This window comes from Sus scrofa, chromosome X (assembly GCF_054392235.1).
Source record: "Sus scrofa isolate SSC_HxYL_T2T_F1_AM1 chromosome X, Sscrofa_HxYL_maternal_Yorkshire_Landrace_v2.0, whole genome shotgun sequence".
Lineage (NCBI taxonomy): Eukaryota > Metazoa > Chordata > Mammalia > Artiodactyla > Suidae > Sus > Sus scrofa.
The window spans coordinates 113,363,628-113,382,420 of NC_139401.1; positions in this window are offsets into that span (position 1 = coordinate 113,363,628).

The window sequence follows — 18,793 nt, forward strand, 5'->3', positions numbered from 1 at the left end:
TATATATATATTGGAGAGCTTGGTAGGCAACTAAAATCACCAACATAGTTACAGTTAAGGGAGTAGATTAAGGCCATTGGAGTAAATGGTTAAGCACTACATAGTAGTGTGCTGTCCTATATAAGGACTAGACACATGAGCATAGGGCACTTGAAACTTGGCTAATCAAAATTAAGATATGAAAAAAAAGTAAAATGTTTCACACTAGGAACATAGTTAGAAATACTCACTCAATACCTTTCTCCACTTTCTCTATAATAATAAAAGCTTAGCTGGACCTTGAATGCTCTGCTAAAGAGTGTATTTCTTAGCTCCCTTTGTAGCTAAATGTTGCCATGAAGCCTGGTTCTGGCCAGTGAGATGTAAGTGAAAGTGATATGTGAAACTCCTTTAAAAAGAAATAAAAATATTCTTTCTCCTTTTTTTTTTTTTTTTGTCTTTTGTCTTTTTAGGGCTGCACCCACGGCATATGGAGGTTCCCAGTCTAGGGGTCGAATCAGAGCTACAGCTGCCGGCCTGTGCCACAGCCACACAGCAATGCAGGATCGGAGCCTCATCTGCGACCCGCACCACAGCTCATGGCAACGCCAGATCCTTAACCCACTGAGCAAGGGCAGGGACCGAACCCACAACCTCATGGTTCCTAGTCAGATTTGTTTCTGCTGTGCCACAATGGGAACTCCTCTTTTTCCTTCTTTTTATGCTGACTGGAATTTAGATTAGTGGTAGGAGTTGGGTAGGTATCTCAGGCCGCAAGATAGAAGCTACATTTTCAGTGTGGCGAAGCAAAATAATGGAATGATTTTATGTTCTGAAAAAAACGTGGAGCCATAGAACACTTATTGTAGGACTGTTTTATGAAAGTAAGGTAAATTCTGGTTTATCTAATCTGTTTTTAACTACTGCATAATATTTCACGATGATTATGCATCTACCATAGATTATCCACTTTTGGAGTAATGGACACTCAGGTTGCTTACTGCTCATGACCCTCACACATAACATTGGAATGATGTTTCCTATGGATCTGTATTAAGATTTCTTTGAGATTTTATTCAGGAAGATGATTGCTGGTAAATAGAATATGTGTAGTATTACATGGGTCTAAGTGGTCCCAGAATTTTCTCTATAATGGTTGCACCAGTTTACACTTCCTTTGGGAGCGCGTCTAGGATAGGTCAGGTGTGAGACACCATTGCAATCTATAATAATATATTCAATTTGCATGTTTATAACTAAAGGGTGAAAATCAGCCCCACAAAAACTTCATAAGGGACAGAATGATATCTGTTTTTGTACTCCATTGTAGACCAGTGACTAATACATAATAGTAGCTCCATAAATATTTGTTGAATAAAAATAAATGAATATACATATCTTACAAAAATAAAGTTGTATATTCACAAAAACAGTCAATCCGTGTGAACTTGATTCACAATTAATAAGGAAGACCTGATGGAGCATACATTTCTCACTGAAACACATTCCTTTCAGGTCTCTGCTTTGCTTGCTCCTTCATTCAGCTCTCTATTCCAATGTTTCCTTCTTGGGGAAGATATTTCTGGTCACTCTATTTACTTGAGAATCCCATCCGCTGCAATCAGCAGTCATACTAATTCACTTTTCTTGTTTCATTTTTCTTCAAGTGTTAAGTATTTTCTTCAAGTACTAAAACCACCTGAAAAAATATATATGTTGTTATTTATATATACTGACTTTCCCTTCATCCCTTGAGCAGTACAGTATCTGGTAAAGACAGTATGTTTACTCAATGAATAATGAACCATCCTATAATCAATCAATAAATATGTATTGAATCACTCCATGTACAGTAACCATACTAGGCACTGTGAAAAAAACTAAGGTATACCACACAAATTCATGATCTCAAGCTGCTTACAGTCTGGCAAAGCAGAAAAGACAATGCATACAGAAAGCTAACTAATAATTCCAGGCAGTTTGAGGAAAGGAAACTACTAATAAGTGGTTATAGGAACTCAGAGGATGGAAAAACCATATGTAGATTTCACCCAGAAGATGGAACATGAGGTCAGTTGGTACTTAAGTTAGGAAAGTGGGAAAGTGACCCGCCTGAGCAGAATCTCAAAGAAAATATTTCCTCAGATATGCATATAGCTTTCCAGTTTACAAAGCACTTTCACACATATTTTATCACTAATCCTCATAATAATTTTTAAAGTCAGCAGAGAAGGAACTAATGTCCAAACTATATTTTTGAGGAAACCCGGGCTCAGATACTAATTTGCTTAAAGCCACTTGACAGGAGTTGGAAGCAAAATCCATGTTTTTTTATTCTTAATCTAGGCCTGTCCTCAATAGCAGGAGTCAAAGGGCAGAGCTATTACACACCTGGGGTCTTGTCACTAAATGTAATTATGAGGTGTTTCTCTTGAACATGTTTGGATAACTGTCGTTGATTGTGTTTCCATTACTGTTTATTTGTGTTTGTCTAATCTCCCCATTAGATTAAGCACTTCCATAAGGGTTAGGTTATGACCTCTATTTCCTTTGTAATTTCCACAGGACATAGCACAATTGAAAGGTGTTGATTGGCCCATCTCTGTTGTAAGGCTATATCATGAAAAAGGAAAACAAAATAAATTCTAACAAAATACGCTGTAAATTAAATTATTTTTAGATTAAGCTACAGAGAAGTATACACACAGAAACACATAGCTTGCATAATTTCATCAAGAGGAAATGATCGTCTACCACCAGTGACTGCTCAAATCCTTAAAGACATCTATTTATATATTATCCTCATCACAGACTGAAGGTCAGAGAAATGAACATTTCAGTTGCAGGTTTTTATAAGCAAAATGGTAATCTACTATTTTTATTGTATTAATCAGACCCTGAATTACTTAGCTATTATTCCACATAAAAAGGAAATTGTTAAAAGAATAGGAACAGAACATCTTGTCTTTATATAAAATTTTTCTTACTGCTAATCTAAATAACTTGGCCCTAATTTTCACATTTGACTTGAAAACAAAGGAAAAAAAGTGTTCTGTTTCAATCCATGTCTAAGATGTTTCTCTTATTTCTCCCTTTATTTTTCTTTTGGTAGATTAGTAATGTAAATTAATTCTATATCTTAGATATTGTAATTAGGGTTAGGACATATTACATAATATTTAAAAACATGGGTGAAGTTAAATTGAGATATGGTTTAAAAGTAACATTTAAAATATCAGTCACAACATGGCTAGAGCTATAATACTGATTTTTTTTTGTTGTTGTTGTTTTTTTAACCATTTCTTGGGCCGCTGGAGTGGCATATGGAGATTCACAGGCTAGGGGTCTAATTGGAGCTGTAGCTGCTGGCCTGCACCAGAGCCATAGCAACGCGGGATCCGAGCCGCGTCTGCAGACCTACACCACAGCTCATGGCAACACCAGATCCTTAACCCACTGAGCAAGGCCAGGGATCAAACCCACATTCTCATGGATGCCAGTTGGATTCATTAACCACTGAGCCACGACAGGAACTCCAATATAATATTAATATTTGACTACACACTTTTCAGATATGAACTCGAACAATTTTCAAAACTTGCATTAGGAAAAAATTAGGTCTATAGTTATTGTTAAAGAACAGGAAATAACTTCTACATTTAGTTTTCTTTATTTTTCTGTTCTTTTTCCTGGGACTTCAAGTACAGAGAATTGAAGTATTCATGACCCACTGTCATCATCAATACAAAGAGGACAACTCTTATTTATTTCCCCTATTTATTTTGTGATCTCCATTCTCATTCCCCCCATAGGCTCCCTCTCTGATATATTTAATATATTCCCTTTGGAGTTCCCATTGTGGCTCGGCAGCTTATGAACCTGACTAGTGTCCATGAGGATGCAGGTTCGATCCCTGGCCTCACTCAGTGGATTAAGGATCCAATCCTGCATTGCTGAGAGCTACAGTGTAGGCCTACAGCTATAGCTCCGATTTGACCCCTGGCCTGGGAACATCCATATGCTGCAGATGTGGCCCTAAAAAGAAAAAAAATATATATATATTTATATATATAAATATATATATTTATATATATATAAATATATATTTCCTTGAATACATTGGCAATGTTCTCAATATTAGTACTGTTGTGTGTATATATTTAATGTATTAAATTGTAATGCATCATAGAACTCATTTAATTTTTAAATTTTTAAAAATTCAAGCACTAATTTAAAAAACTTTTTTTTTTTGTCGTTTTGCCTTTTTCTAGGGCCACTCCTGCGGCATATGGAGGTTCCCAGGCTAGGGGTCTAATCAGAGCTGTAGCCGCCAGCCTACACCACAGCCACAGCAACGTGGGATCTGAGCCGCGTCTGCAACCTACACCACAGCTCATGGCAACGCCGGATCCTTAACCCACTGAGCAAGGCCAGCGATTGAACCCACAACCTCGTGGTTCCTGGTCGGATTCATTAACCACTGAGCTATGGTGGGAACTCCTAATTTTAAAAACTTTAAAATAAAAATCATATTTATAAAGTAAACAACATAATAATTTAATATGTTTGTACCTAGTGAAAATGGTTACTATCATCAAACTAATTAACATATCATCACTTCGCATCTTTATAATTTTTTATTAGTGATGAGAGCACCTAAAATCTACTTTCTTAATGAATTTCCAGTATTCAATACAGAGTTATTAATTACAGTAAGCAAGCATTCTAGACTTATTCATCCTACATAACTGCAACTTTGTACTCTTTGACCAACATCTCTCCCCCTTCCCATTTCTCCCACCTCTGTGTACCTGGTAACTACATCCTACTCTCTGTTTCAGTATATTGGATTTTTTTGCATTCCACATATAAGTAAGATCATGCTTTTTTTTTTTTCCTTTTCCTGATTAACTTTTTTCACTTAGCATTATATCCTCTAAGAATCGAAATGTGAAAATGTGCTTCATATCACAAATATCAGGGAAATGTAAATCTAAACCACAATGAAACATCACATCACATCCATTAGGATGCCAGTTATCAAAAGGAAATGAAATGACAAGTGCTGTCAAGGATGTCAAGAAAAGGGAATCCTTTTGCACTATTGGTGGGAATGTAAATTGGTATAGCCACTATGGAAAACATTATGGAAGTTCCTCAGAAAACTAAAAAGAGAACTATCAAATGATTCAGTAATCCCTCTTCTGAGTATATACCCAAAGTAAATAAAAGAGGTATCTGCACTTCCATGTTCATTGCAGCGTTATTCACAACAGCCAAGACATGGAAACAATATGTCTGTTGACAAATGAATAAAGGAATTCTGGTATATGTATACAATGGAATATTATTCAGTTTTTAAAACGAGATCTTGCCATTTGCAGCTACATTTATGAATCTTTTAAACTTTGTAAGATGCATAGTATTCTTTTATTATTTAATATTTATATATATTTGTATATATATGTATTGAAATGTATATTTCAATATATTATTATTACTTTGTTATAAGTAATTAAAAATGCATTCAGACTTTCCAAACATACACCAAAGTTGAATGAATTTTGGAGTGAACACTCACATATTCCCCCACCTAGATTCCACCAATAATATTTTACTATATGTAGTTTATCACTAACTTTGCATCTTTTCAAACGTTACCCATCTATTAGTCCATTTACTTTTGGAATTTTTTAAAAAAATTGTATACATTATTATACTTTACCCTAAATATTCCAGAGTGTATGTAAGCTAGGGTTCATTATTTATTAGAAGTGTTTTCTGTTTAAAATTTACACAAATGAAATGCATAAATCTTTTGTGTTATTAGTGTAACAAATTCATACATCCTTATAATGAAAACTCCTCTCAAAATATAGAATGTTACAACTATTAGATATTTCCTTTGTCTCCCTTCGACATAAATCTCTATTTTCAAAATCCAAGGCTACCATTATTCTTACTTTTTTCAAATATGAATTAATTTTGTGCATTTTATTATACAAAAATGGAATTACATATTGTGTGTAGTCTTTTGTGTAAGGTTTAACTTTACTCAGAACTTTGTGTCTTTTTTTTTCTTCACCCAATTTAAAGAAACCACCATTTGTTTATCCATTCTCCCATTAATGAGCACCTGAGTAGCTTCTAGTTTTTGCCTACTGTGAATAAATTTGTTATGAAAAATCCTTGTACAACTATTTTTGTAAACATACACTTTTCATTACTCTTGAGAAATACCTAGGAGTAGAATTAATGGGTCATATAGTATAGATGAATATGTATAAAAAAACCGCCAGAACTATTTCCACAATGGCTACACTATTTTCATGCCAATATTGGTGATTTATTTTATTTTAATTGTAGCCAAACTTGAAAATCAGTAATAGTAACTTTAATTAGCATCTCTTCAATGATAAATTATGATTATTGACCATTTGTATAACTTCTTTAGACAACTGTATTTTCATATGTTTTGTTCATATTTTTTACTAGATTTTTAAAAAGTATTACTAAGTTGTAGGATTTTTGCAATAGAGTTTTTGCCATTTTTCTAGCTTATGTAGGATTGACATTATTTCTTCTTTAAGTGTTTGATAGATTTCGACAGGGAAATCATCTTGACCTGGAGTTTTCTTTGAGGAAAGATTTTTAATAACATGTGCAATTTCATCAATAGATATATGGCTATTAAGATATTTGATTTAATTTGTGTCAACTTTGATAACATTGTATGTTACATGGAATTTGTCCATTTTACCTAAGTTGTGAAATTCATGAAGTTGGTAACGATAGTAATGTTTGTTCTTTTTTTTTTTTTTTGCTTTTTAGGGCCACCCCTGTGACACATGGGCATATGGAAGTTCCCGGCTAGGGGTCAAATTGGAGCTACAGCTGCCAGCCACAGCCACAGCAATGCAGGATATGAGCTGCATCTGTGACCTACACCACAGCTCATGGCTATGCGGGATCCCTGACCCACTGATTGAAGCAAGGGATTGAACCCGCATCCTCATGGATACTAGTTGGATTTGTTTCCACTATGCCACAACAGGAACTCCCTCTGCTAACATTTTTGATATTGGTAATTTGGATTCTCTCTTTGTTCTTCAGTAGACTCGTAATAGGTTTATCAATTTTCTTGCCATGTTAAAAAAAAATTATTGATTTGTCATTGTTTTCTATTTTTTTAAAAAATTGTATTTCCTTAATAACTACTCCTATTTTTATTACTTCTTTTGTTCTACTTAATTTACTTCATTGTTTTTCTACCTTCTTATGTTAGAATCTTAGGTCACTGATTTTATAACTTTCTTTTCTTTCTAATATGTGTATTTACAACTATGGATTTTCTTCTGAACACTGCTTTAGTTGCAATCCATGAGTTTACTGTAGTGATACACCTATATTCTTTTCTCTTTATCTTTTTCATACATACTATAGTATTTTGATTTGTGGTTACCATGAGGCTTAATAAAACACTTTATATTTATAACAGTCTATTTTAAGCTGATAACAACTTGAGTCCAAACATTTACTAAAGCTGTACATTTTTTACTCTCCCAACTCATTTTATATTTTTAACATTACAGTTTGCATCTTTTTACCTTGTTATCCATTAACAAATTCTTATAGTTATTTTTAATACTTTTGTCTTTTAATCTTCATACTAGATTTATCAGTGATTTATCCACCATAGAATTCTGAATTTTACTATGTATTTACCTCTACCAGTTAGATATATACTTTCATATATTTTCCTGTTGCTAATTAGTATACTTTCATTTCAGCTTAATGCAGTCCCTTTAATGTTTCTTGTAAGACTGGTCTAGATGTGATGAATTTCTAAAGCCTTTTCTTGTTTGGAAAACTCTATATCTCCTTCAGTTATGAAGGACAAGTTTTCCAAGTAGACTATTCTTAGTTGGCCCTTTTTTTCTTTTAGCACTTTGAGTAGATCATGCCACTTCCTTCTGGTATCAGAAGTTTCTGCTAAAAAATCTGCTAGTGGTCTCATGGGGATTCTCTTGTATGGAACAAGTTTTCCTCTTGCTGCTTTTAAGATTCTCTCCTTGTCTTTAACTTTTGACAATTTAATTATAATGTGCCTCAGAGTAAGTCTATTTAGATTCCTCTTATTTGGAACTCCCTGAGATTCCTAGTTCCATATGTCTGTTTTTTCTTCTGAATTCAGAAAGTTTTCAACCATTATTTTTTTCAGTAAGCATTCTGTCCTTTTCTCTCTCTCTTCTCCTTCTGAGATCCCTATAATGCAAACATTGGTCCACTTCATGTTGTTCCATAAGTACCTTAAATTATCTTTACTGTTTTTCATTCTTTTTTTTTTCTTTTTGTTTCTTTGTTTGGAAGTATTTCTCTCTCCTGTCTTCAAGTTTGCTGATTCTTTCTTCTGCTTTATCTAATCTGGTGAACCCTCTGTTGAATTTTTCAGTTCAATTATCATATTCTTATCCTCTGTCAACTTCATTTTTGTACCTTGTTGTATTTTCTGTGTCTTTACTAAAATTCTCACTTTGTTCATACATTTTTTTCTCCTAACCTCAGTGATTATCTCTATGACCATTATTTTATTATCAGGTAAATAACTATTTCTGTTTCATTAAGGTCTGTTTGTAGGATTTTATCCTTTCTTTTGTTTGAAACATAATCTTCTCTTCCTTCATTTTCCTTGACAATCTGTGTTTGTTTTTGCACATTAGATAAGACAATCACCTCATTCAATCTTGAGGGGCTAGTCTTGTGTAGGAGATGAACCTTATCATTCAGCCTGACCTGATCTTTTGATTGTCTCTCAAACTTTTTGATTGTCTAGGTCACCTTATTTGTTTTTTGTGCCTCTCAGCAATTGAGGGTGTGCCAAAACCTGTCAGTATCCCAAGGTGAAGGTATATTTAGACTGATTAAAAGATAAACCATCAAGCAGCAGACTTTAAAGTGTAAAAATAGACATCCTTCAGGGAACGACTGGGAGATGAGTGTTTCTGCTTCCTCTGTGCTGAGCCATAGGGGGATAGATGGTCAAGAACTGTTTCTTTGTTTGCTACAGTCCTGTAGGGCCCACAAACACAAGCCTTGCTGGCCATCAGAGCCAAGCAAACAAGAGTTGCATTTTTCTAGCCAGCAATGACAAATGCTAGGTACCAGATGTGTACACAAGCTCCTTTCAGGGAGACACCAGTGATATGGAGTGAGCTAGAGGAAGGGTTGTAATCAGCTTCTGCTAAATTAGAAGCCTGACCATAAGGCAAAAGCTTCTGAAGTATGCAAATAGACCTCTTTCAGGGAAACATTGGGAGATTAGCATTTCAGCCTGCTCTCTCAGCACTGAGCCCCAGCGAGATAGCTACAGAAAGTCTTCACAGTTCAATTAAGAATTGTTTCTTTGTTTGCTGTAATCTGTGGTTTCTCAGGGCACAAGCCCTGTTAGCTTTCAGAGTTATGTATTTTGTGGACCCATTCCTCAGATAGAGGATTTAAAACTTGAACCCAACTTAGATGTTGAGTCCAGACCCTTCACTCCTTAGAGAGAGGCTTAAGTTGTTAGTTCTCTTCTAGTTGTGTGTCTCTCTGCCATGGGTGGACTTATTGCAAGAGTATATCTTAGCCTTTCCTACCCATTTTAATTTTTTTTTAATTTTTTTTTATTTTCCCACTGTACAGCAAGGGGGTCAGGTTATCCTTAGATGTATACATTGCAATTACAGTTTTTTCCCCCATCCTTTCTTCTGTTGCAACATGAGTGTCTAGACATAGTTCTCAATGCTATTCAGCAGGATCTCCTTGTAAATCTATTCTAGGTTGTGTCTGATAAGCCCAAGCTCCCAATCCCTCCCACTCCCTCCCCCTCCCATCAGGCAACCACAAGTCTCTTCTCCAAGTCCATGATTTTCTTTTCTGAGGAGATGTTCATTTGCGCTGGATATTAGATTCCAGTTATAAGTGATATCATATGGTATTTGCCTTTGTCTTTCTGGCTCATTTCACTCAGGATGAGATTCTCTAGCTCCGTCCATGTTGCTGCAAATGGCATTATGTCATCCCTTTTTATGGCTGAGTAGTATTCCATTGTGTATATATACCACCTCTTCCGAATCCAATCATCTGTCGATGGACATTTGGATTGTTTCCATGTCCTGGCTATTGTGAATAGTGCTGCAATGAACATGCGGGTGCATGTGTTTCTTTTAAGTAGAGTTTTGTCCGGATAGATGCCCAAGAGTGGGATTGCTGGGTCATATGGAAGTTCTATGTATAGATTTCTAAGGTATCTCCAAACTGTTCTCCATAGTGGCTGTACCAGTTTACATTCCCACCAGCAGTGCAGGAGGGTTCCCTTTTCTCCACAGCCCCTCCAGCACTTGTTATTTGTGGACTTATGAATGATGGCCATTCTGACTGGTTTGAGGTGGTATCTCATGGTAGTTTTGATTTGCATTTCTCTTATAACCAGCGATGTTGAGCATTTTTTCATGTGTTTGTTGGCCATCTGTATATCTTCTTTGGAGAAATGTCTATTCAGGTCTTTTGCCCATTTTTCCATTGATTGATTGGTTTTTTTGCTGTTGGGTTGTATAAGTTGCTTATATATTCTGAAGATTAAGCCCTTTCAGTTGCATCATTTGAAACTATTTTCTCCCATTCTGAAAGTTGTCTTTTTGTTTTCTTTTTTGTTTCCTTTGCTGTGCAAAAGCTTTTCAGTTTGGTGAGGTCCCATGGGTTTATTTTTGCTCTAATTTCTATTGCTTTGGGAGACTGACCTGAGAACATATTCATGATGTGGATGTCAGAGAGTGTTTTGCCTATGTTTTCTTCTAGGAGTTTGATGGTGTCCTGTCATATATTTAAGTCTTTCAGCCATTTGGAGTTTATTTTTGTGCATGGTGTGAGGGTGTGTTCTAGTTTCATTGCTTTGCATGCAGCTGTCCAGGTTTCCCAGCAATGCTTGCTGGATAGACTTTCCTTTTCCCATTTTATGTTCTTGCCTCCCTTGTCAAAGATTAATTGACCATAGGTGTCAGGGTTTATTTCCGGATTCTCTATTCTGTTCCATTGGTCTGTTTGTCTGTTTTGGTACCAGTACCACACTGTTTTGATGACTGTGGCTTTGTAGTATTTCTTCAAGTCTGGGAGAGTTATGCCTCCTGCTTGGTTTTTGTTTCTCAGGATTGCTTTGGCGATTCTGGGTCTTTTGTTGTTCCATCTAAATGTTTGGATTGTTTGTTCTAGTTCTGTGAAAAATGTCATGGGTAATTTGATAGGGATTGCATTGAATCTGAAGATTGCTTTGGGTAGGATGGCCATTTTCACAATATTGATTTTTCCAATCCAGGAACATGGAATATCTTTCCATTTCTTTACATCTTCTTTGATTTCTTTGACTAAGGTTTTATAGTTCTCGGCATATAGGTCCTTTACCTCTTTGGTCAGGTGTATTCCGAGGTATTTGATTTTGTGAGGTACAATTTTAAAAGGTATTGTATTTTTGTATTCCTTTTCTAATGTTTCATTGCTGGTATACAGAAATGCAACTGACTTCTGAATGTTAATCTTATATCCTGCCACTTTGCTGAATTTATTAATCAGTTCAAGGAGTTTTGGGGTTGAGTCCTTAGGGTTTTCTAGGTATAGTATCATGTAATTTTTTCTTATTCACTCAATGAGTAAGAGTTCCCAAAGGTTAGGTTCTTGTCTCGTTGCAGCAAGAATTGAGAAACAAGATAGAAATTGAGAAAGAAAAGTGAGGGTGTATTTAGAGAGAAATACACCTCTTAAGGAGAGGCAGGCAGAGAGGAGAGCAGCTGCCCTGTGTTTTTTGGCACACTGGTTATATGGGGCATCTAATTGTATGGGTAGGATATTCACTGGGAAGGTAGAGTTTAGGGGTCATATTCCTTCATCCCAGCTTCACCTTCCCAAAGAGAGGAGGGATTTTGTCCTTATTTAGTTTTATCAGAAGTGTCATGGCATTGGTGTATGATGGGTACTTCTTATCTGCATAACTAATTTTATTATAATGAGGGCATAATGAGCAACAGGTTACATACAGACATTGGAGATACATGCCTTTTTCCACCTTTCTTTGTCTGCCTCCAGGGCACTTATCACCCCAAAGGGTGTGGTTTCTTATCAGTCTGGAGGTTCTGGCTTTTCTTCGTCCAGTCATGGACCCTGCAGTTTGCATGATGTGTGGTTTCCTGCCATCTGGCCCCATGCCCCCCTTCTCTGTTCATGCCTAACTATCTGCTTGCTGTAACAGTTGCTCCATGTATAGTTGTAGATTCAGTGTGTCCATGGGAGAAAGGAAATTCAGGATTCTCTGATGTCACCATCTTCCACAATTCACAAATGTAGATATTATACTATCTTTATTATTCAGATCAAATGATTTTAAAATTCCCATATGATTTCTCATTTGACTTATGCTGAGACCAGCTCAGCAGGATGGGGCTGAAGAACGGGTGCTGTGAAACTTAAGGAAAAAAGTTAACATAAAACAAGACACAGAGACATTTATCTTAAGTAAAGGTGGGAGCCGGGGGACTCAAGATCTCAGGGACCAAGAGCACCACCTTAAGAAACCACACTACTTTTATTGCGTTTTTTAGGATTATATCAAGTGAGAAGGGGGTTGTAGGTGCAGGATATAGGTTTTTTTAAGTTATTTTAAAACTCACCTAGCTGGTTGCTGATTAAGCTTTTACTCTGACCTTTAGGCATTTAACAATCATTAGCATTTGAGGAAGCTTGGCATCAGCTATCTATGCATTGCATCTAGAGAATCACCATTGTGCTTCTGCAGACAGGCATGCCTATCTGCAGCAACCTGGGTGCCTAGGTTTGCACCTGGGTTCTTCTTTGCTAATGCATATCCAGCTAATGACCCCTCATAAATCCCTTGGGGCTATGGGGCTCCTCTTTTATTCTTAAGAGGACGTATCAAGCTGTGCAAATGGTGTGCCAATCTGCGCAGGTCCAGCGCCCTAGACCAACGCATTAAGTCCTCATTCAGCTGACCCTATGAATAACTTATGCCTTTAGGTCTTTCTTCTTAAGCTTAAGGCACTGCGACTGTTTTTCAAGCAGGAAGATGGGGTAAAGTAAAGCAGGACAAGATAAGAGTTTTCAGCAAAGAGGCTAATAAAATATTGTAGAAACATGTCTCATGACAGACTTATGGATTATTTAGGATTGTTTTTTTCTGAGGACTCTGGACTCTCTTTTATAACTCTGAAGAGTTGTTTTTGTTTTATCAAATGTTTGTTGTGTTTTATCAGTTAACTTGGAATCAAATGGTAAACTCTTTCTCTTGGTTGGAGGTTAAATTCCAGTTCATTTAAAAATTGTTATCTGGGCTGCATTCGCTATCTGTCTGGTATATGCTGTAGAGATGCATAATTCTGAGAACAGAAGAGATCTGGGCAAAATCTTTACCCAGAATGTAAGGCTCTCTTCTGTTTATCTCTTTTAAGGAACCCCTCCCACACACATCTCTTTCTAGTGGTTGCCTCAAACTCTGTCTTCTGGGTCTTCAAGCCAGAAAGACCATGAACTTTTTAGCCTAATTTTAACCATTCAGAGTATACTGTTAAATATTTAATAACTGGATATCTGAAGAAAATATTAATAAAATCTTGAACTTAGCATTTTCTGATATCCATGGTGCAAAAACTCCCACCATAGCCAATTTCAAACTGGGTTTCATTGAACATTGAGTTGGGAACTGATAGCCACAATCAGCTCTTCTGAGCCAGTGTTAATTGGCTACAGTTAACCATTGTAAATACCTCAAATGGTGGGTATTTTAACCTATCCTAAGGATAAGAGCCACAAAAATGAGATACTCATCCCTACTTTATACTTTTTCTGTGTTAACTCTCCTTCAAAATTCATAATCTGCCTGACTTTGTTACTTTTCAGTTCATTCATCTTTTTACTTTTTGTTGATGCTGTTATTGTCTTTATTGTTTATTAATTTGCCTTTTCATTAAAAAATTATCCTTAATTAGTGGATGTTATTTATGGGTGTGTAAGTTCCAAGAGGATCTCATTTAATTATGCTGGAAGTAAAAATATTTTTGACACATGCTTTTTGAGATCTAATCGTATATTTTAACATATATCTGATTCATTGCTGTAACTACTGAATAGTAGTCCATAGGGTGTATTTTAACACATTTAGTTATATATTTCTCTTGCGATTATTCCAGAGCTGCCTCCAAAGACCCAATTCCATAGTAATGCTTCAACTGTGTCCGAATGTGTACACACACACACACACACACAACCTTATATTATTAAACTTTCTCTAGGATATACAATGAAGAATGGGTCATATGGTATGCGTATTCCTAATTTCACTAGATCTTTACTCAGTTGTTCTCTAGAATAGCTGTCTCTTTTACATTTCTACTAGTACTGCATTAGGTATAACAATTCTCTACATCTTTGATAATACTTGGTTATATCCAACTGATTTATTTTTGTTGATTATAGATTTTGTAATTCATTTACCTCAAATTTCTCTAATCAACAGTAAGTATAAGTATCTCTGTATATGCTTGTAACCAATGATATTTCTCCTTCCATCAATGATCTGTTCTTTGTTGATCTTGTTATTAGGTTTTCTATTTTTCTTATTGATTTGCAGGAATTTTTCATATATTTTACATATTAATCCCTTATACATTTTAGATGGCATGTACATTTTCTTGCTATATGATTTTGGGTTCCCTTTTTGAACAAAAATTCCTGTAGGTGAATTCATCAATTTTTGTATCTTGCAGAGTTTCCATTGTGGCCCAGTAGCAATGAACCTGACTAGTATCCATGAGGACACAGGATCAATCCCTGGCCTCACTCAGTGGAATAAGGATCCATCATTGCTGTGAACTGCAGTGTAGGTCACAGACACAGCTCAGGTCTGGCATTGCTGTGGATGTGGTATAGGCCAGTAGCTGCAGCTCTGATTTGACCCCTAGCCTGGAAACCTCTATATGCTGCAGGTGCAGCCCTAAAAAGAAAAAAAAAATTATATCTTGTGATTTATGCTTTTGGGGACTTGTTAAACATTCTTTTTCAACTCCAGGTCTTAAAAGTTTTCAACTCCTTTTTTTTTCCTTTTTACCAGTTGTTCCATAACTTGATAAATAAGATAAATAATAAAATAAAATAAAATAAAATAAAATAAAAATAAATAAGGAGGTAAGGAGCTAAAAAAATTCCTGGGCCTCAATCTACTTACTTCACCAGAATCTTTCAGACTAAGAGCCCTAGAATTTGCATTTTTTTATAAGCACCTATCATAGAGCAAATTTCCTGATATATTTGGGAACCTATCAGTTGCATGGTATGCAAAGGTATTTTTAAGTTTGGAATTCCTAATCAATGTTTAGTTTAAAAAAAAGTATCCCTAATAGATGGACACTTTATTGTTTTGCAAGAACATCCACCTGGGATTTCTTGTTGAACTTCAGAAGATTCAAAAGGTTATGGAAATAAATATCCTCTTTCCTTCTGAAATTATTTTGATTTAATTAAGAAGCATTTATGGAATATCCACTGGGTGCCAGATATCTAGACTAAAATGAATGGGTTCCTCCCTCTCATCTCTGAGTAGTATTCAGATAAGGAAAATATGTTTTGGCATTGGTCACAAGATATTTTCCCTGTGCCCCTTGAAGAGTTAAAAAAAAAAAAAAAAAAAAAAAACCGCCATGGGAAGCATGTTGCAGCAGAACCATACAAGCCACTTAGCAACCAACCGTGTATTTGTATGCATGACTACAACTTACTTAGGGGTAAATACCAAAAAAGCACAATGCCTGCTATAGCATATTAATGTGCATAGGCCCTCAACGTAGCCTGAATAATGAAATTAGAGAATTAGATATTTTTCTAATACTCTGGGACTTTATCTTTTAATTTATACATTTGTCTAATTAAGAGAGACATACATTATAGAGCTTCTCCTCAACTCTGTTTGAATTTGGCCTCCTGTCAATCACGAACTTAGTGAAGAGCTAAGAATAGTTCCGTCATCAGAAGTTCACCATTGTCTAAAAAGTTGTATGAACAAAACTAGCACGTGATTTTGTCCAAAGGAAAGCAGACTGAAATGACTGAGGAATTTCTTCAAAGTAAAAGTAAAGGACTGCTTTGTTTTCTTCTTTTTTTTTTCTCTCTCTGCTCATCATTGCTTGTAAGGAATTCCCCAATGAAATATACAGCTGTTGATTTTTCTAATGTAGATAGATAAAGCCATATCAAATCATCAAGGATCTTGTCATGAAATTTAACTTGAGCATTTTCTTTCTTCATCTGCTAGTTCTCTTAGCTTATTCTAAAAAATAAGTATTTGTTCAATCCTTACAGTGAACCTATAATGGATGGATAAATGTTCAGATCTTTCTATAATTGTTACACCTCATATCAGTTCTTCAGCTTTGAACTGAAAAGGTCCCTTGTTATAAAATTTGTCATTGGGACTATGTTGTATTTAAAGAAAGTTTATTGACCTTAGAAGATACAAAGAATGTGATTTTTCTTTTCTCATTTCCGTCTGTGTGATGTAAAATTCAAATAAAATTATGTTACATATTTGCCAACCTTTAATCAAGTAAGCTTCCATTTTATAGGTTTACTTTTAGGAGCTTAACATTGTTTTTCAGCTCTCATAATACTCCTTGTCTATATGGTATAATTTGTACATGTGTATAGTCTGTAAAATACATACAAAGAATTTATGCAACATATATATATATATAGTCATTTTAGGGCCACACCTGTGGCATATGGAAGCTCCCAGGATAGGGCTTGAAACTACCAGCCCACGCTGCAGCCACAGCAACACTGGATCTGAGCCTAGTCTGCCATCTACACCATAGCTCAGGGCAATACCAGATCCTTAACCCACTGAGCAAGGCCGGAGATTGGACCTACATCCTTATGGATACTAAATCAGGTTCATTACTGCTGAGCCACAATGAGAGCTCCCTGTAAAAATATTTTATAAGGTTCTAAATAACAACCTTTTCCTTAGCTCTGCTATGGAAAATAGATGGTTCGAGTCTTTCATTACACTCATGTTTCCCAATACTTGTCACAAAATATATTTCCCTTGTTTCTCCAACTCAAACCACATCTTGGGTAAATAACATTTTTCCCCCTTGATTTACTCTCGGCGGAATGCAAGTTTTCCTACCTTAACGTGAATAAAGTACATTTTTACCTATAATTGCAGTGAGAATAAAGGGACAAAGGCTGAATGGAAAAGGAGACTGTCACTTTATCATGTGTATTGCACAGCTCTGAAGGATCATGTATACACTGTCCTAATGTCTTTAATATGTTCCTTTCTGAATGTACTCCACTATTTGAAATCACTTGATCCTCTGACTAGCCTCAGTTTCTTAGTTGCTAAGGTGATATACAATATTCAGAAGTTTGGATATAAACTTTGGCTTTTCAAAAATTTAAGGTCAGGAATCAGGGAAGAACTCCTATCAAAATTGCTTTTTGGAGCAGTGTACTAAGTAGGTAAAGAGGATAGGCTTTATGAGCCTGACAGACTAGGGTTTGGGGGAACTGAGTCTACCACTTTATAGCTGTGACCTGAGGCAAACAAGTCACTTAATCTTTTTGAGCCTCAGTCTCTTTTTGAGTAAAATGGTGATAGTAATATTTGCCTCACAAGTATTGTAAGAATAAAATATAGTAATATGTATGTAAAAGTATAGTACAGTGCCTTGCATATCATAAGCACTTAATAGATCATTGTTTTACACATTGGGTGTGGTATTAGTAATTTTTCATGATATATACACTAGAATTCAGCCTAGCTCAGTACACCAAACATTAAGTACCTCCAGAGCATCAGACCCTGTGCTAAACAAAATTATGGTAATATAAAGATAAATGAGACATGATTTTTTTCTTCAAAGATCTCACTGTTTATACTTATACAAACACAAAAATAAGTAACTTTAATACAGAAGTATACATGCAGTGGCAGAGATATGCTTATTCTGTGGGAGTAGGACAGAAAATGGTGGTTTGAGGGAGGCAAAGAAGACCTCTGAGTGGAAGGAAAATAACTGAATAACCATCTAAGCTCTGAAGTGTGCTGCAGCTAACCCAGAACTCTGGATTTAACTGCTCCTGAGTTAATGCAGCCTAGTGGATAAGCACATTATTTCTGAAGCCAGACTCTGGATTCAGCTCCATCACTTACTAGCTGTATGACCCAGGGCAAGTTACTGAAGTGCTGTATCCTTCACTTCCCCATCAAAAAAAAAAAAAAAAAAAAAAAAAAAAATGGAGACAACAATAATACCAAAGTCATAGGATTTGGGGTATTACAAGTGCTTAGAAAACAGCTTGACAAATAGTAAGCATCATAAAAGTGTTAACTTAGCTGTTCCTATTATACTATCTTTAAAGCAGATAAAAAGCAAGATCTAATCATTCACATTTACATGTATTTGGGCTGACAGAAATAAAAGTGGTTTCAAAATTGTCTGCTATATTAGCATGTAATTGTACATAATTTACTAGTGATAGGCGATGTCAGCAATCAGGACAAAATTGTATATGGTGCCTGACTCAAAAGAATAGAAAATATTTTAAAAATGAGAAATAATGGTGTTAAAGAAGCAAGCTAAAAAAAGTCTGGTCTTGTCTATGTAGCTAAACTACTGATTATAACTTCACTTCATTATAAAAACTAAATTTCATAATCTAAACATATATTTCTAGGTAGACTTGTACTCTTTTAACCAATGGTTTTCAAACTGTC